We start from the raw sequence: 20,762 nt of genomic DNA, 5'->3' as shown, positions 1-20,762 counted from the left end.
CAGGGCAGAGAAAGCACCAAGAAGAAAGTCATGGCTAACTCGGAGCAGCAGTGAGTGAAGGAAATTAACGTCAGTAATTTGAGGAAAGGGCGAAGAAGAAAACCTTTGAGTTCAGCAAAGGGAAACGGGGCAGGAGGTTCTGGGCAGAGGACACCTGGAGCGCTGGAGGCTCTCGTAGGAGTCATAGTTTTTCTCTCATATTAAAAGTTGGGGTAGACACCATTCCCAGCCTGCTTGCCTTTCTTAATACGAGGAAGACTGGGTTATTTTCCCCAATTAGTAATGGAATTTGGGACAGTTTATCTGTGGTTCAGATTTTACTCAGTTGGAATTAACAATTCGGAGAGCACTGTAATGACAGCAAGCTATCTATAAACAAGTGGCGCCAGTTAACTCCCTTCCTGACAGGCGTGCTTCTTGATAGGCCAAAACCGTAACTATCTTTCCAAAACATAGACCGCCCTAAATTCTTGTGTAAATATGATTGTCCTAGATCTGAAAAATACAGTGATGTTCTCTGTGCACAGGTCATTTTAGAAGCCATAGGCTACTTATCCTTAACTTATGAATGTAGCTATGGTTGTAATGCCTCCTAATATTTGAGTCCATTATTACCTCTCACTCAGGAACGGTTTTTTAAAAAACTATTTGTACTTAACTGTACTAAAGTATATCTTTTTGTTTTCTGTGTATTGACAAGAGGTGTAATTGCCACCACTTATTTATCAGTATCACTTTAAAATATTGTCAGTTTTGTATGAGAAACAACCTCTTAAATTTTGATTCTTCCTCTACAAATATTTAACGTCTACCTTGTACATAGCCCTGTGCTAGATAATAGGGTACTCAGAGAGACATACAGTTATGCCTTCAAGGATTGTACAGTTAAGGAGATTGGATCTATGCATTACAAAAATAACTGAAAAACACAGTGGTGGGTTAATTAGCAAATGAATAATATGTACAATAAAGGCTATAGGCATCCAGAGGAAATAGTGATAATTAAGGACCAGGTTATAAAGAGTATTTCATGCTGGTGATAGAACTGGGGAGAATAGGGAATGACACTAAGCATGTGGAAGGCTGATGGAATGAAATTTATAATTCATTCAGTAATTATTGAACAGCTCTACAGGAGCAAACAAAATAAAATATAAGTCCTGTCTTTAAAAAGCTTAAAATCTAGTGGGAAATATGTAAATTAATCGGCAATTAAAATATAGTGGAGCTGTGTAATAATGGGAAAGGTACAAGGTATGGGACAGTATATGTGAGGGGTGTTCAGTCTAATCTTAAGGTAGGGAAGATTGCCTTAAGTAACTGATATCTAAGGCAAGAGCTGAAAAATTAGAAGTTAGCCAGTTAAAGAAGGAATCGCATGTGCAAAGGCTCACAAGTCAGAGAGAACATGGACCTTTTCTAGAACTGCACATGGTTTAGACTGTAGTGAGTCATTCAAGATAGGAAATAGCAGATTAGGCTAAAGAAGCAAATCTAGATGATTTTATTAAGGTTTTTAAAGTATTTTATGGTTGAAAGTTTCTGACACATGATCTCTTGGGAATGGTTTTTGTTCTGTAGTTCTCCAGTAAGGCAGATGAAGTTAAGATAAAATTTGTAGGACTTTCTTAAGCTGGAAGAATGAGGGGGAAGAGGGAAAAGGAGAAGTTATTAGGAATCTCAGAGGAGGCAATGGCAATACAAATTTACCTTTCTCTCTTTCCATGAACGCTATCTCCACAACTTCCTTCTTCCACTGTGTCCTTTACATCCTACCATTTCCTTTAGTTACCATTTCCTCAGTGTGTAAAACAAGGGAAAGATGTCACCTTTGTTTTCTGTTTCTTAAAGGCACGGAACTCTTGCCATCCTTTTTTTAAAATATGGATTTAACGGTGAGAAAGGAATGATTACAAAGTTTTCAAAGTAGAAGCTGAGGTAACCTGAGGTACCTGCAAATTTGTGACTTGTGATTAAGATTACAAAATAATTATTGAATTCATACTTTTGGGACGATCATTAGTATATAGTGTAATATTTTAGAGCTGAAAGGAACCTTAGAGCAGTGTTATGAAATAATGTTAGTGGGTTGGATTAGCACTTTTTTAGATGAAATTCAGTAGAATATAAAGAAAATAGCAGTGCTTTTTACATCTTAAGTGAAGTATTGTTTCATGAACTTTTATGTGTATATATATACATACACACATATATTTTATATATATATATACACACACACGCACACACACACACAGTCCCACATGTATGTGATTACTGGAATTCATTGTAAAATGTATTTCTCACCCAGTATATGCCCTAGACCTGGGCTGTGGAATATGGTAGTTCTTTTGGATAGGTACTGTTTTGTTTTCATTTGTTGGTCTGACCTCATGGACAAAGAATGGGAGCTTTAATTTCTCCCAGTAGCAAGTTCCACCTTCCTACTCTTCCACCATTGGCTGCTAAGAGATAGCCGAGTAGATAAAAGTTAAAATACTTTACTCCTGGCTTTCATATTAACTGAAGTGGGAATATAATAACAACACTAGGGAAATAATCCTCCTGTTCTACATTTTAGAGGTTCTAGTTCATATTTAAATTTAACAATATAAGATACCTATGAAGAAACTACAGTGATTACTCAACAGTCCCAAAATGTACTAAAAGAATAAAAAACAGAACTTATCCATCCTTGCTAATATGGTGAAACCTCTTCTGTACTAAAAATACAAAAAAAATTAGCCAGGCGTGGTGGTGGGCTCCTGTAGTCCCAGCTACTCGGGAGGCTGAGGCAGGAGAATGGCGTGAACCCGGGAGGCGGAGCTTGCAGTGAGCCGAGATTGCGCCACTGCACTCCAGCCTGGGCGACAGAGCAAGACTCCGTCTCAAAAACAAACAAACAACAACAACAAAAACAGAACTTACAAGAGAAATAAGGGTGTCTTTCAGTGGATTATAGATCGTGGAACTGAAAAGGGTGAGAGGTGATTCAGTGACATTTAAAGTACCTGAAGTGGCCTGGCGCAGTGGCTCATGCCTGTAATGCCAGCACTTTAGGAGGCCAAGGCAGGTGGATCACCTGAGGTCAAGAGCTCAAGACCAGCCTGACCAATATGGTGAAACCCCGTCCATACTAAAAATACAAAAAGCAGCTGGGCATGGTCACGTGCGCCTGTAGTCCCAGCTACTCAGGAGACTGAGACAGGAGAATTGCTTGAACCCTGTAGGCAGAGGTTGCAGTGAGCCGAGATTGCGCCACTGTACTCCAGCCTGGACGACAGAGAGAGACTCCCTCTCAAAAAAGAAAAAAAAAAAAAAGGACCTGAAGGGGTTATTTGTAGTTCAGTGATGCCTAAACTTACCTGTAACATTAGGTTATGATACAAAGATGTGGACTTCATTTGCAGGAAGAGGGATTTAATGTGCATATGAGAAATAATTTCTTAGACTAATAGTCTATCTTAGTCTATTTGGGCTGGTATAACAAAATACCATAAACTACATGACGTATAAGAAGAACATTTCTCACAGTACAAGGTGCTGACAGATTTAGTGTCTGGTGAGGTCTTGAGGTTCATAGGCGGTGCCTTTTAGCTGTGTCCTCACGTGGTAGAAGAGACAAGGCAGCTCTTTGGCCCCTCTTATAAGGGGACTAATCCTATTTATGAGAGCTCTACTCTCCAAGTCCTAATCACCTCCCAATGGCTCCACCTTTTAATACCATCACATTGGTGATTAAGTTTCAATATAGGAATTTTAGGGGGACACAAACGTTAAAAGCATAGTCCTTTTATTAGGAGACCAAGAAAGACTTTTAAAATTATTAAACAATAATTTACTGTCATTAGAAAAATATTAGCTATTAGGAAGCAGCCAGCTTGGTTTTGAAAAGAGCAAGACATACCAAACCAATTCTTCATATGAGTGAGTGACAGTCTATCTTGATTTCAACACAGCTTTTAATTGTCCCCTACATTGTTCTCACGCAGTAAGCTTGGAAGGAATGATATTGAATACTATTAAGGGGTCTTGAGGTAGGAGTAAGCCTTACTGTAAAGAAAATACAGATGACTTAAAAGATTTTTATTTCAAAATGTTAAAAATAATGAAATAACTGGTGTGCAAAGGGCATAACTTGGTATTGTGGGGTGAACACTGGACCAGGACACTTGACTGCCTGAGCTCTATTTGTACTGTTAATTATCTTGGACAGATAACTTGTTCTTTTGGACATCAGATCCTGTAAACTAGTAATATTTGACTACCAGATCTCTAAGGTTTCTTGCAACTCTCTTGTTTCTTTACTGTAATATTTTAGGACCAGCCCTTTTTATATAGTACCTCTACTTTGTGATCCTAGTTTACTACTAGTGTAGTATTCAGGAACAACATAGGGTAAGTTTATGTTCACATGAATTTTTAATGGGACAAATTTGTATTGTTCTTGTCATATTTGTATATCTAAGAGTAGGAATAGAAAAATGGAATTTAATTATGAGTTTAGTATTTGGTAGTGTTGGGAAGATGGAAGTAGTGTTGAAGAAAAAGTAAGCTAGATTCTGAAATCATCTAGGATGGTAGAAATAGATTCTAAGGGATGGTGAAGAATAGCAGCAATGCTATAAAAGTTGTAAATAAAGATACACCTTACATGGGCTGTATATGATAAGGAATGGAAAGTGGCACTGGGGCTTGAGAAGAGGAATTCAGGGGATTCTTTATTCAGATATAGTTGAATAAATAACATTCGCTAAGTCATTGACACATTGGTTTTAACTAGTTATTAAGATTATTAGGAAGAGGAAGAAAATTTCATGTTTCTAAACTTTCTTTTAGAACACGAGGCCCTTTGAGAATCTGATCAAAGCCATAGACCTTCTCCCTAGAAAAATATACATATGTATATGCTTCATTTTGCATGCAATTTCAGGGGAATCAGAAACCTATCCCCTCTTCCAGTCAAGAATCCCTGATTAATACAATATTGCTGGCTGGTGGGTTTCTAATGGTGTTCCTGAGTAGCCAGTGGCAAGATAAAGAGCACTTGTCCCTGGGCAGTGGGGTAGAAATAGAATGGAAACTTACATCAAAATTTTGATTAAATGATAAATGCATAATTTATCATTTAATTATTGTTATACAATTGTTATAAAATTAATATCATTTATTGCTGTATTGTTGTCAGTGTTATCTTAAAGATTTTGCTTTTTCAAAGAAAAGTATGTTCTTTCCCATATTGTAAAATAAGGTATATAATAAGAGATAAAATTGCCCATTCTGTATACGATTCTTATGCTTTACATTGTCCCCATTTTAATTATATAAAACCACATCTAATAAAAACATCAAGACAGATATCTGCAATCCCACATGTTAAATAATTTTTCCTTTGAATCTCTGTTCTTTCATGTACATAATTTTTACATTATTGGGATAATTTTAAATTCTGTTTCTTTTTACTTGTGAGCATTTTTTTTCTTGGTGCTCAGTCTTGACCAAAATTAGGTCTTTTAATTACTTAAGATATTAGTAATGTTAATAGGTATATATAGTTACCTGCAAAATGTGATATTTTTGTTGTTTTGGTTTTCTCCTTCCTTTCCTAAAATCCATCTCCCTGAAGTCCTCATCTGTGCTCTCTTGACTCCCTTGTAGGATTTGCCACTAGTGAGTAAAGATACTTTTCAAGTCTTTATTTAATGTCATTTGGTCTTCACAGTAATCCGGTTAGGTAGGTGAACATTTCTTTGTAGTAGCAATGGCCTCTTCTGTCCTTTTCAGTCCCTTAACTTCTGCCCTAGTTTTAGACCCTTATTACTTTATGCATGGGTTTTGTCCCTGCTTTCAGGGACTTGCCCTTTCAATCCATCCTATACAGCACGTCTAGATTATTCTTCCTAAGGCGTGACTTTTATCCCATCACTTCCCTGCATAAACTTCAGTGGGCTTTACATCTTAGCCTTAAAAATTTCCACCTAACTAGATTGCTAGCCATATTGTAAACTGTTCCTCTACTAATACTCTGTCCCTGCAGTCACCCTATATTGTTCCCTGTTCCTTGGACCATGTGCTTTTTTGTGTCTGTTCTTTTTTTTATGCCATACCCTATGTCTGAAATGCCCTCTCTCTTAACTCGTGCCTATTTTTCAAATGTTAGTTCAAAGGTCAGTCTGTTCCCTGAAACCATTCCTTATAAGCTAATAAGACTTTGATTTCTCCCTCCTCTGAACTCCTACAGCACTTTTTCCTACAAGTAGTTATGTATCTTGTGGAGGAGATAAGATTTTATGTGCCTAGAAGTCTAATATATTCCAATCATCTTTTTGTTTTTATCTTCCACAGAGCTAGGCACGGTATGTTACATGTAATAGGCAATCAGAAAATATATGTAAAATGAATGATTAAACTCTATAACCAAACCAAAACAAAAGTCTAACATAATAATTAATAATATTTGCTCCACTGCTACACATTTGGAATTGAAAGCTAACTTTCTTCAGGGCAACCTCATAAGTTTGTCCATTGCATTTCTGTCATTAGGCATATGGTACAGTGGTGGAGCAGCATCACTGACTGTTATCAGTTTTAGTTCAATAACCAAAGCACACTTACTTTTTATCCTAAAATTTTTGAGTTACTTTATTTGTGAGCATCATTTGCTAAGATAAAGTGACTTACAGGATAAAATTCTTTGAGGAATAAGATATAAAAATTTGCTGTTTGTAGAAATTTTAACTGCACACTGTATTTTGGGATGTTCATTAGTCCTCTGATTAAGTTTTCTTTACAATATCTAGAGAGGGATGGATATTAGAGTAGGGAAACTGCATCCTAAGGGTATACCATCAGTTCCTTAGGTGCTGATGTTTTGGGAGAGCAACTTTTAAACTTATGCTTTTCAAAGCATATTAGAAAAAGACAAGGTGAAGCTTCAATTTTGGTTTACTTATCAAATTGTTTTTACTGATCTTGAGTAACTTATACTGTAATATTGTAATATATTCATATTTTTGAGTGCATGAATATTTGCTAAGTATGAACTCTTTCTTCAACTACTCTGACTATAGTGACTTAATAACTGTGCATGTACATGTGTGCTTGCCTGCTACGTTTGCCATAACACCACAGATTGGGTGGCTTATACAACAGAAATGTATTTTCTCACAGTTCTGGAACCCATGAAGTCCAAGATGAAGGTGTCAGTAGAGTTGATTTCTTCTGAGGTCTCTCTCCTTGGCGTGTAGATGGCCATCTTATACCTCTGTCTTCACATTGTCTTTTCGCCTGTGTGTGTCTGCGTCCTGATACCCTCTTCTTAGAAGTGTACTGGTCATATTGGATTAAGGCCCACCTTAATGACCTCATTGAACTTTAATTACCTCTTTAAGGGCCCTGTTTCCAAATATAGTCACATTCTGAAGTATTAGAGGTTAGGACTTTAACATATAAATTTGTGGGGGCAGGGAGTACACAGTTCAGACCATAACATTGTGTGTATGTGTTTGTATGTGTGTGTATGTATATGCAAATGCATAGAAAATTTGAAAGATATACTCCAGTCTGGTAAAAGTAGTTACCTCGGGCGGGGGGCATGGTCTGGGATGCTAAAAGACAAAAAAAAAATTAATTTGCTATTATGGATACACAGACATAGTTTGATATACTGTACTTGTTTTTACAATGAGAAAAATATTTCATGTTTAAGCTTTTCAATTGATAACTGACCTTTTTGAGTAGGTTGTATTATGTTCATTTATTTGAAGTCCAATTTGTTTTGTCTACTAGTGGTAATGCATTTTATCATCTCTGTAACTTTTATTTTATTTATTTTTTATTTTTTATTTTTTTGCGATGGAGTCGTGCTCTGTCACCCAGGTTGGAATGCAGTGGCACAATCTTGGATCACTGCCACCTCTGCCTCCCAGGTTCAAGCGGTTCTCCTGCCTCAGCCTCCCAAGTAGCTGGGATTACAGGGGCACACCACCACACCTGGCTAATTTTTGTATTTTTAGTAGAGATGGTTTCGCCATGTTGGCCAGGCTAGTCTCGAACTCCTGACCTCAGGTGATCCGCCTGCCTCGGCCTTCCAAAGTGCTGGGATTACAGGCCTGAGCCACCACGCCTGGCCTTGTAACTTTTATTTTAAGTTCAGGAGTACATATGCAGGTTTGTTACATAGGTAAACTTATATCATAGAGGTTTGTTGTACAAATTATTTTATCACCCAGGTGTTAAGCCTAGTACCCATTAGTTATTTTTTCGGATCCTCTCCCTTCTTCCACCTTCCACCCTCTGATAGGCCCCAGTGTCTGTTGTTCCCTTCTATGTGTCTATGTGTTCTCATCATTTAGCTCCTACTCATAAGTGCGAACATGTAGTACTTAGTTTTCTGTTCCTGTGTTACTTTGCTAAGGATAATGGCCTCCAGCTCCAGCCATGTCACTGCAAAGGACATGATCTTGTTCTTTTTTATGGCTGCATAGTATTCTATGATATATTTGTACCACGTTTTCTTTATCCAGTCTGTCATTGATAGGCATTTAGGTTGATTCCATGTCTTTGCTATTGTGAATAGTACTGCAGTGAACATACGCATGCATGTGTCTTTATAATAGAATGATTTATATTCCTTGGGGTACATACCCAGTAATAGGATTGCTGGGTCAAATGGTAATTCTGTTTTTCATTCTTTGAGAAATTGCCACACTGCTCTCCACAGTAGTTGAACTAATTTACACTCCCACCAACAGTGCATATAAGTGTTCCTTTTTCTCCGTAACCTCACCAGCATCTGTTATTTTTTGACTTTTTAATACTAGCCATTCTGACTGGTGTTAGGTGGTGTTTCATTGTGGTTTTGATTTGCATTTCTCTAATGATTAGTGATGTTGAGCATTTTTTTTTTTTTGTATGCTTGTTGGCTGCATGTATGTCTTCTTTGGAAAAGTGTTTTTTTCATATACTTTGTCCACTTTTTATTTTTTTCTTGTAAATTTGTTTAAGTTCCTTATAGGTGCGGATATTAGAGCTTTGTTGGATGCATAATTTGCAAAAATTTTCTCCCATTCTATAGGTTGTCTGCTTATTCCGTTGACAGTTTCTTTTGCTGTGCAGAAGCTGTTTAGTTTAATTAGATCTCATTTGTCAATTTTTACTTTTGTTGCAGTTGCTTTTGTTGTTTTTGTCATGAAATCTTTTCCTGTGTCTCTGTCCTGAATGGTATTACTTAGGTTGTCTTCCACGGTTTTTATACTTTTGGATTTTACATTTAAGTCTTTAATCCATCTTGAGTTAATTTTTGTATATGGTATAAGGAAGGCTTCAGTTTCAATCTTCGGCATGTGGCTACCCAGTTATCCCACCACCATTTATTGAATAGGGACTCCTTTCCCCATTGCTTGTTTTTGTCAGGTTTGTCGAAGATGATATGGTTGTAGGTGTTAGGCCTTATTTCTGGAGTCTCTATTCTGTTCCATTGGTCTGTGTGTCTGTTTTTGTACCAGTACCATGCGGTTTGGGTTACGGTAGCCTTGTAGTATGGTTTGAAATCAGGTAATGTGATATCGCCAGCTTCATTCTTTTTGCTTAGGATTGCCTTGGCTATTTGGATTCTTTTTTGTTTCCATTTGAATTTTAAAATAGTTGTCTCTAGTTCTGTGAACAATGTCAATGGTAGTTTAATAGGAATAGCATTTAATTTATAAATTGCTTTGGGCAGTATGACCATTCTGACTATATTGATTCTTCCTATCCATGAGCGTGAAATGTTTTTCCATTTGTTTGTGTCATCTCTGATTTCTTTGAGTAGTGGTTTGTAGTTCTCCTTGTAGAGATCTTTCACCTCCTTATAGTTAGCTGTATTCCTAGGTGTTTTATTTTCTCTGTGGCAATCGTAAATGGAGTTTTTTCCTCATTGGTGCTTGGCTTGACTGTTGGTATATAGGAATGCTAGTGATTTTTGTTTTTATTTTTTTATCTTTTTATTTTTATTTTTTTAGAGCCAGCCTTGACTCACTGCTAGTGATTTTTGCACATTGATTTTGTGTCCTGAGACTTTGCTGAAGTTGTTTATCAGATTAAAAAGCTTTTGGGCTGACACTATGGAGTTTTCTAGATATAGGATCATGCCATCTGCCAACAGGGGTAGTTTGACTTCTTCTCTTCCTATTTGGTTGCCCTTTATTTCTTTCTCTTACCTGATTGCCCTGGCCAGAACTTCCAAAACTGTGTTGAATAGGAGTGGTGAGAGAGGGCATCCTTGTCTTGTGCTGGTTGTCAGGGGAATGCTTCCAGCTTTTCCCCATTCAGTATGATGTTGTGATGTTGGCTGTGGGTTTGTCACATATGGCTCTTCATATTTTGAGGTATGTTCCTTCAATATCTAGTTTATTGAGAGTTTCTAACATGAATAGATGTTGAATTTTATTGAAAGCCTTTTCTGTATCGAGATAATCATGTGGTTTTTGTCTTTACTTCTGTTTATGTGATGAATCACATTTATTGATTTGGGTGTGTTGAACCAACCTTGAGTCCTGGGGATAAAGCCTACTTGATTGTGGTGGATAAGCTTTTTGATGTGCTGATGGATTTGGTTTGCCAGTATTTTGTTGAGGATTTTTGTGTCAGTGTTCGTTAAGGATATTGGCCTGAAGTTTTTTTTTGGTGTTGTGTCTGCCAAGTTTTGGTGTGAGGATGATGCTGGTCTCAGAATGAGTTAGGGAAGAGTTCCTTCTCCTCAATTTTTTGGAATAGTTTCAGTATGAATGGTACCAGCTCTTTGTACATTTGGTAGAATTCAGCTGTGAATCTGTCTAGTCGTGGGCTTTTTGTGGTTGGTAGGCTATTTATTACTGCCTCAAGTAAAGAACTCATTATTGGTCTGTTCAGGGATTCAATTTCTTCCTGGTTCATGGAGATCCTCCCATACTCTGAGCGATCACTCCTGCTTGTGGGACATAGAGAAGGCACCAAGATCTGAGATGGCCAGCACCCCGTCCCAGAATAAAAAAGTCTTTAATGCATTTATAAAGCATTCCTGGAAGTATTTGCTGCTTTTAAATGTAGCCAGTTTTTGGTTGTTACTTCATTGCGGAATTGGGAGATTCTTTGGAAATTGAGTCCCAGTGTTTCCTATTCATTTCAGTGGTTTCTCCTCTTGCTGTGCATATTTGATTCTGCCTAATAAAGAGCTATTTATACTTAGGTTTCTTTTTTTCAAAATCAAGTTTTTACATTAAAAAAAATTACAAAAACAGTACAAACCCACTACTGAAAGATTAGAAAATACAGAAAAGCCAAAAAAAAAAAAAAGCAGCTATGCTAATAGGTCGGTATAACCTATACTTTTAATAATACCAGCTAATATTTTTATAGTGTTTTAGTTTACAAAATGCTTTAAAATTTTACTTTTTCTTGCTTCTACTTATTTATTTAGTGGTTTTCACTAGGATCAGAAAAAAGGCTCCCTATTGATTAGAGCTTTACTCTCTAATACAGTAGATACTAGCCATATGTAGCTATTTAAATTTCAATTAAAATTAAATTAAAGATTTAGTAACTTAGTCATACTAGACATAATTCAAGTGCTCAATAGCCACATGTGGCTAAGTAGCTATTATATTTCACCACACAGAATATTTCTGTCATCACAGAAAGTTTTCTTGTACATGGCCATTCTAGAAAGTAATTTTAAGTAAGGAGTGACATTATCAAATTTGTTTTAGGACTGTGATTCTGGGCGCAGTTTGAGGGAAAGATTAGAAATAGGCAAGGACTGGAGATAGGGACATTAATTAAGAGAATATTGAAGTAATATAGGAGAGAAGTGATAAGTGCCTGCATCGCCTGTCATAAGGTAGCATTGTCAAGATTTGTCACCAAGTATTCTTGTATCATGGAAATAAGACAGGGCTTTGAAGCAGAAGAGTGTTACCTTATCTTAGTTATTTTATCTCAGTCTCAGTGTTTTTAGACTATAAATGGGTATTTGAATAAAAATTTTCTTACCCATCTGATATGGTTTGGCTGTGTCCCCACCTAAATCTCATCGTGAATTATAACTCCCACAATTCCCACATGTTGTGGTAGGTGATTGAATTATGGGGGCAAGTCTTTTTTTGTGCTGTTCTCATGATAGTGAATAAGTCTTATGAGATCTGATGGTTTTATAAGGGAGAGTATCCCTACACAAGCTCTCTTTGCCTGCCATCATCAATGTGAGACGTGACTTGCTCCTCCTTGCCTTCTGCCATGATTGTGAAGCCTCCTCAACCATATGGAACTGTAAGTCCGTTAAACCTCTTTTTCTTCCCAGTCTCGGGTATGTCTTTATCAGCAGCGTGAAAATGGACTAATACAGTAAATTGGTACTGGTAGAGTGGGGCACTGCTGAAAAGATAACTGAAAATTTGGAAGTGACTTTGGTACTGGGTACCAGGCAGAGGTTGGAACAGTTTGGAGGGCTCAGAACAAGATAGGAAAATGTGGGAAAGTTTGGAACTCCCTAGAGACTTGTTGAATGACTTTGACCAAAATGCTGATAATGATAATGGACAATGAAATGCAGGCTGAGGTGATCTCAGATGGAAATGAGGAACTTGTTGGGGACTGGAGCAGAGATGACTCTTGGTATGTTTTAGCAAAGAGACTGGTGGCATTTTGCCCCTGCCCTAGAGATTCGTGGATCTTTGAACTTGAGAGAGATGATTTATGGTATCTAGCAGAAGAAATTTCTAAGCAGCAAAGCATTCAAGAGGTGATTTGGTGTGCTGCTGGATTCGGTTGGCCAGTATTTTATTGAGGATTTTTGCATCAATGTTCATCAAGGATATTGGTCTGAAATTCTCTTTTTTGGTTGTGTCTCTGCCAGGCTTTGGTATCAGGATGATGCTGGCCTCATAAAATGTGCTAGGGAGGATTCCCTCTTTTTCTATTGTTTGGAATAGTTTCAGAAGGAATGGTACCAGTTCCTCCTTGTACCTCTGGTAGAATTCGGCTGTGAATCCATCAGGTCCTGGACTCTTTTTGGTTGGTAAGCTATTGATTATTGCCAGAATTTCAGAGCCTGTTATTGGTCTATTCAGAGATTCAACTTCTTCCTGGTTTAGTCTTGGGAGGGTGTATTTGTCCAGAAATTTATCCATTTCTTCTAGATTTTCTAGTTTATTTGCGTAGAGGTTTTTGTAGTATTCTCTGATGGTAGATTGTATTTCTGTGGGATCGGTGGTGATATCCCCTTTATCATTTTTTATTGCATCTATTTGATTCTTCTCTCTTTTCTTCTTTATTAGTCTTGCTAGCAGTCTATGAATTTTGTTGATCTTTTCAAAAAACCAGCTCCTGGATTCATTAATTTTTTGAAGGGCTTTTTGTGTCTCTATTTCCTTCAGTTCTGCTCTGATCTTAGTTATTTCTTGCCTTCTGCTATCTTTTGAATGTGTTTGCTTTGCTTTTCTAGTTCTTTTAATTGTGATGTTAGGGTGTCAGTTTTGGATCTTTCCTGCTTTCTCTTGTGGGCATTTAGTGCTATAAATTTCCCTCTACACACTGCTTTGAATGTGTTCCAGAGATTCTGGCAAAGACTTGGAACCAACCCAAATGTCCAACAGCGATAGACTGGATTAAGAAAATGTGGCACATATACACCATGGAATACTATGCAGCCATAAAATATGATGAGTTCATGTCCTTTGTAGGGACATGGATGAAACTGGAAACCATCATTCTCAGTAAACTATCGCAAAGACAAAAAACCAAACACCGCATGTTCTCACTGATAGGTGGGAATTGAACAATGAGAACACATGGACACAGGAAGGGGAACATCACACTCCGGGGACTGTTGTGGGGTGGGGGGAGGGGGGGAGGGACAGCATTAGGAGATATACCTAATGCTAAATGATGAGTTAATGGGTGCAGCACACCAACATGTCACATGGATACATATGTAACAAACCTGCACATTGTGCACAGGTACTCTAAAACTTAAAGTATAGTAATAATAATAAAAAAAAGAGAACCTACCAAAAAAAAAAAAAAAAGAGGTGATTTGGGTGCTGTTAAAAGCATTCAGTTTTAAAAGGGAAACAGAGCCCTTTGTGCTTCCATAATCCGTTGCTTTGATAAATAGAGTAAATCTATTTAAATAAACCTATTGTAAAACTCTTTGAAACAAATTCTTAAATGTTACTAGCTTAGAATATTGTCATACATGTAAAAACAGTAAAATCAAACTATATTCTGTTTCTAGAGTTTATCACCACCTAATACAGCTCTATGTTTACAAAAAGAACATGCTACCAGTCTTTTAACAAACACTTATTGGGCACCCGCCATTTGGCAGACATTCTATTAGGCACTGGGGCTATAGCCATGAATAAGACACAGCCTTGCCCTCCAGGAATTCACAGTTTAAAGGAGAAAACAGGTAAGCAAACCAATACTTTAAGGTGTGGTAAATGCTTTTGTAGAGCGACGTGCAAGATTTTTTATGAGCCCAGAGATGGGGAACCACTTTCAGTCCAGGGAGGTCAAGAAAGACTTTACAGGTGAATAATTTATAGATGAATATTGAAGTCTTGTAGGTAGATATTGGACTGGTGGATGAATGGGGAAAGGCTAATTCAAAAACACCTTGGGGGGAGATTCTTTGAAAGTATGCAAACATCATATTTCTTTCTAAACTTTCAGTAGCTAATTTTAGCATGCATCAGTGGATCTTGTCTGCAGTTATTACTGTGGTGTTTGCCTAATTACAGTTGGCCCTCCATATCCATGGGTTCCGCATCTGTGGATTCAATCAACTGCAGATTAAAATATTTGGAGAAAAAATGATAGTAGTATCTACTGAATATTTACAGACTTTTTTCCCTTGTCATTATTTCTAAAACAATACAGTATAACAACTATTTATATAGCATTTACATTGTATTAGGTACTACAAGTAACATAGAAATGATTTAAGGTATACAGGAGGATGTGCATAGGTTATACATAAATACTACACCATTTTATATAAGGGCCTTGAGCATCTGTGGATTTTGGTATCTATAGGGGTTCCTGGAACCAGTCTCCCACAGATACTGTGGGACAACTGTCTGTTTTTCTGTTTCCCTCATTCCTTCTACATTTGTTAATTGGAATTTTTCTGTAAGGAAGAGATGTCCCTTCTCCTTCATTTAATTGTTAATTTATTTATACCAGGATGGACCCACAGATATTAATTATATTCTATGAGTTAAAATCCATTACATTAATTATATATTTTGTTGCTCTATTTTTCCAGGTTTGGGCTATTGGGAGATCCTTTTAGGTTGGCTCTTGTTTCCTTTGGACATGCCCTCATCTTTTTCCAAGCATTTCTTTACTTTCTGGAATCACACAATGCTCCAGGTTCATCTTATATTTTCCCTGCACTGGCCCTGAAATCAGCCCCCTTTCTGGAGGGCAGTTTGTCAGAATGAATCAAAAACCTTAAAAAAAAATTCACCCTCTTTGACCCAACAATTCTACTTCTAAGAAACTGTCTTAAGGAAACAATCAGGAAAGTGCACAAATGTTTATAAGTTAATATACAGATACTCTTTACTGTGTTATTTGTAGTGCTCGAAGTTGAAAACAGCTTTTGTATCTGACACTAGGATTGGTTAAATAAATTATGGTTCAGCCATCAGTTCACCGATCTTGGAACTGATGTTTTTCAACAATATTTAATGATGGGGAAAATGCATATGATCTAATATTCAGTGTAAAAAGCAGTCTACAAATTCAGTAGGCCAAATGATTATATTAAAAAAAAAAAACATATGCAAGAAACAGCGATTTAAAAAGAAGCACACCCAAATATAAAAACATTGTTTATCTCTGGGTGGTAGGATAATGGGTGACTGTTATGTTCTGTCATCTTTAATATATTTTCCAAATTTTCTACAATGAACCCAACTTTCATTTTTGTGATGCTGAAATATGTTACAGTAAATACGTAGTTTGAGCCCAATTATTGTCTCTTCTTTGCTGTGGCCTTTAAGTTTCTCAGCGAAGCAGCTGCCAGAACCTGAGCTGCTTTCTGTCTCCAAAGCTTGGTTTAGAATTAAAAGATGCTGAATTGATATCTTTTTTAGAGAAAAATGGAATTAAAAATGCCAACATATTGACAAGAGGTGACTTTAGCTCATCTCTCATGTGCTCTACTCTCATCCTGAAGACATGACAGTTAAGGGTTTTTGTCTTTGTTTTTAACCTTATGAGATTATGTCCTGGTGATAGAACTTCTACTTCATTCCACAACTCTCATCGGTAAAGTTAAGAAGAATAGGGAGATTTGGTGGTATAAAAGGATGAGAGAAACATTTGGTCTTGGTTTCTATTCTCTTCTAATTTTATTTTTGACTCTGAGTGTCTTTTCATGTCCTTTTCACATCCTGCCTTTAAATTAAAGAACGTATCAGAACAAGGTCAGAAAGTGAAGGTGGGAGGAAACCTTCACTCCCAATCCTGTCCTAGCCTTTTATCCTGGTTGTCTATAGAAAGGAGAGCAGAGACCTTCCAGATGGAAAATGCATTCTTATCCTGGGAGTAGATAAATGGTCATATCACTTCTTTTCATTGTTTTAAGGTTTAATTTTATCATATTTAATCGTTACCCCATTACTGGTTTATTTTAGTGTGTGGTATTAAGTAAACATCTCTTTTTTCCCATACTGATTTTAATATGAAGAATTTGTCAAACAGTAACTTTATATTTGGGTTTGTTTCGATATTTGGTACTTGATCTCATTAATTTCCCTATCCATATGTCAGTACCACACTGTTTCCTTTATTAGGGACAGGGTTTCACTATATTGCCCACGATGGACTTGAACCCCTGAACTCAAAGTATCCTCCTGCCTCAGCCTCCCCAGTAGCTGAACTACAGGCATGCACCACCACACTCAGCTTCACACACCATTTATTTTACAATATAATGTAATATCTGATAGAATAAGTTTCTCCTTCCCAACACACTTACATTACTCCTCATCTCCAAAATTTTCTTGGCTTGTCTCACTAGTTTATTCTTCCAGAGAAGCTATTAAAATAGTTTTGTCAAGATCTCCTTTAAAAATCCTGTAGAGATTTCTATTGGATTTCATTAAATCTATTAATTTGGGGAGCATCAATATCATTATATTATATAATCTAGTATTTTTCTCCATTTATTTAAATTTTCTTTTATGTACTTTGGTAAAGTTTTGTGGCTTTGGTCATATGTGTCTTAAACATTGTATACAAATTGATTGCTGATATGTGTATGTACAGTTGATATTGTGACAGTCTAACCCATATTATATTTTCTATAAACTAAGGACATCTTCACAATGCATTAAAATATGCAGAACTTTTGTACTAGCCTGTATGATTATACACTTACAGATTAAAAGCTTATATGTAGAAATCTGCCTAGATAACATCTATGACAATCATTTGAGGAGGAAAGGAATTAAGTTAAATCGGTGTTTATATGAGCATTTCCTCTGAGAAGCATTATGAAGTTTGGCATGGCAGATATAAAGAATCCAAAGACATGTGACCTGCCCTCATTGAGTATATAGAATAGTTCAATAAAATGTAATGTGAGTTTAAACCTAAATAAAAATAAAGAAGACTTCAAGAAGAGTTCAGAATCATATAAGAGATTACATGATTGACCAGTGAGTTTTGTAAACAGGTACTACTCTCAGATGAGAGAGTTACTTCAGGCTTGGAGAAGAGAGTGATGTGGAAAGGATTTAGGAAGGTGGTAAATTTTGACTGACATCTTGAGAGATGAATTTAGAGAAAGAGAAAGGGAGAAGACATTCTAGGCAAGATAACTGATGTCAGCAAATGTGCAAAGTGTGTTTGAAGGTTAGTTAATACATCAGTTCGAATAAAGTGTTCATGAAATAGAGTTGGGAGAGATGACTGAAAAGGTCAATTGGTGTCAGATCAACATAGAACTTAAATACCATTCCAAGGGTATTGGAATTAGTAGGGAGCTATTAGATAACTTTGAGCAGAGGGAATAAGGGTTTGAAGTGTTTTAGGAAGATTAATCAGTGGTATACAGCAGTGGTTCACAAATGTGAACCCGGGATTAGGTGCTGAGCTAGCTGCATCAGAATTACCTTAAGGTCTTAAAAATAGTTTCAGATCCCTGTATCACATCCCTGAAGATCCTTTTTTTTTTTTTTTTTTTTGAGACAGAGTCTTGCTCTGTTGCCCTGCTGAAGTGCAGTGGCTCGATCTTGGCTCACTGCAGTCTCTCCGCCTCCCGGGTTCAAGCGATTCCCCTGCCTCAGCCTCCCGAGTAGCTGGGAGTACAGGTGCATACCACCACGCCCAGCTAATTTTTTGTATTTTGGAAGAGACAGGGTTTCACCATGTTGGCCAGGATGGTGTTGATCTCCTGACCTCATGATCCACCCACCTCTGTTCCCAAAGTGCTGGGATTACAGGCGTGAGCCACCGCGCCTGGCCTCATATCCCTGAAAATTCTTGTTCAGCAAGTCTGGGATAATGATCAAGAGTATATTTTTTAAAAGCTTCTGGTGGATTCTGATGTATATTCAGGCTTGGGAACTACTATTGTAAAAGATGTATGAAAAAGGAATACCAGTTAAAAAGCTATTCTATATGTCAAGTTACTTGTTAATAGCTGTGAAGTGATATAAAAGGTGTTTCTTCATTCCCTCCAGTATTAGTATCTGGTGTGGGAAAATCTTTATGAAAAGCTTTAATCGAGAGTTAATTAAAAAAAAAATTTTTAAAGCAGTCAAAACTAAAACAAAACCCATTAAATACAGATTGAACAATACAATTGCCAGGCTTGATTTTGTGTGTGTGTGTACATATGTATATGTATAAATATGCATGTGTGTATACACAAATATGTACCTAACAGCTTCATAATACATACTTTTTTTCTTCTGTTGGAACACGTGTGTGTGTGTGTGTGTGTATGAGGGTTGCAATTTCTCCACATCCTTATCAACACTTGTTAACATCTATCTTTTTAAATTTTAGTTATACTGGTGGATGTGAAGTGATGTTTTATTGTGGTTTTGATTTGCATTCTCCTAATGACTAATGGTGTTGAGCATTTTTTTTGTGTGTGTAAGCAAACATTTAGAAGATGTTTTTATTTTTTTCTTTCCAACTTTTCGGTTCAAGGGATACATGAGTAGGTTTGTTACATGGATAAACTGCATGCCATAGGGGATTAGTGTAAAGATAATTTTGTCACCCAGGTAATTAGCATAATACCCAATACATAGTTGTTCCATGCTCTCCCTCCTCCCATTGTCTACCCTCAAATAGGCTCTGGTGTCTATTGTTCCCTTCTGAGTGTCCATGTGTACTCAATGTTTAGCTCTCAGAAATGAGAATATGCAATATTTGGTTTTCTCTTTCTACGTCTGTTAGCTTAGGATAATGGCCTCCAGCTCCATGTTGCTGCAAAGGACATGATCTCTTTGCTGCAAAGGACATGATCTCTTTTTTTTTTTATGGCTGTGTGGTATTCCATAGGGTGTATGTACCACATTTTCTTTATTCAGTCCACCATTGATGGACATCTAGGTTGATTACATATCTTTGCTATTGTGAATAGTGCTGCCACAAACATATGCAGGCATGTGTCTTTATGGTAGAACGATTTATATTCCTTTGGGTGTATACCCAGTAATGAGATTGCTGGGTCGAATGGTAATTTTATTTTAAGTTCTTTGAGAAATCTCCAGAATGCTTTCCACAATGGCTGAACTAACTTACATTCCCACCTGCTGTATATAAATGGTCCTTTTTCTCCAAAACCTTGCTAACATCTGTCATTTTTCGACTTTTTAGTAATAGCCATCTCGACTGGTATGAGATGGTATCTCACTGTGGGTTTGATTTGCATTTCTCTAATGATAAATGATGTTGAGTATTCCTTAATATGCTTGTTAGCCATGTGTTTGTTTTCATTTAAGAAGTGTCTGTTCATGTCCTTTGCGCATTTTTAATGGGGTTTGTTGGTTTATGCTTGTTGGTTTATGTTCCTTATAGATTCTGGATATTAGACCTTTGTTGGATACATAGTTTGCAAATATTACCCCCCGTTCTGTAGGTTGTCTGTTTACTCAGTTGGTTGTTTATTTTGCTGTACAGAAGCTCTTTAGTGTAATTAGGTCCCATTTGTCAATTTTTGTTTTTGTTAAAATTGCTTTTGGTGTCTTCCTCATGAAGTCTTTGCCAGGTCCCATGTCCGGATGGTATTTCCTAGGTTGTCTTCCAGAGTTTTTATAGTTTTGGGTTTTACGTTTAAGTCTTTAATTGATGTTGAATTTATATTTGTCAATGGTTAAAGATAGGGGCCTATTTTCATCTTCTGCATGTGGCTGGCCAGTTACCCCAGCAGCATTTATTGAATAGAAAATCCTTTCCCCATTGCTTGTTACTGTCGGCTTTGTTGAACATCAGATGGCTGTTGGTGTGCAGCTTTATTTCTGGGTTCTCTAACTTGTTCCAATGGTTGGTCTGTCTGTTTTTATACCAGTACCACGCTTTTTTAGTTACTATAGCCTTGTAGTATAGTTTGAAGTCAAGTATTGTGATGCCTCCATGCCTCCAGCTTTGTTTTTTGTTGTTGTTGTTGTTGTTGTTTTGTTTTTGTTTTTGCTTAGGATTGCTTTGGCTATTTGAGCTCCTTTTTGGTTCCGAATGAATTTTAGAATGTTTTTTTTCAGATTCTTTGAAAAACGTTG

At 36.8% G+C, this 20,762-nt stretch overlaps 1 protein-coding gene across 4 annotated transcripts in view; it reads left to right on the top strand.

The window, feature by feature from the left end:
- ABCB7 (ATP binding cassette subfamily B member 7) overlaps positions 1-20,762 on the top strand; it is a 192,497-nt gene that overhangs the window by 243 nt on the left and 171,492 nt on the right. The gene's annotated exons all lie outside the window — the stretch shown is intronic.

The sequence above is a fragment of the Hylobates moloch genome, unplaced genomic scaffold (genome assembly GCF_009828535.3).
Source record: "Hylobates moloch isolate HMO894 unplaced genomic scaffold, HMol_V3 SCAFFOLD_7, whole genome shotgun sequence".
Taxonomy (NCBI): Eukaryota; Metazoa; Chordata; class Mammalia; order Primates; family Hylobatidae; genus Hylobates; species Hylobates moloch.
Note: the sequence above shows the minus strand (reverse complement) of the source record. Positions and strands in the feature narration are given on the sequence as shown.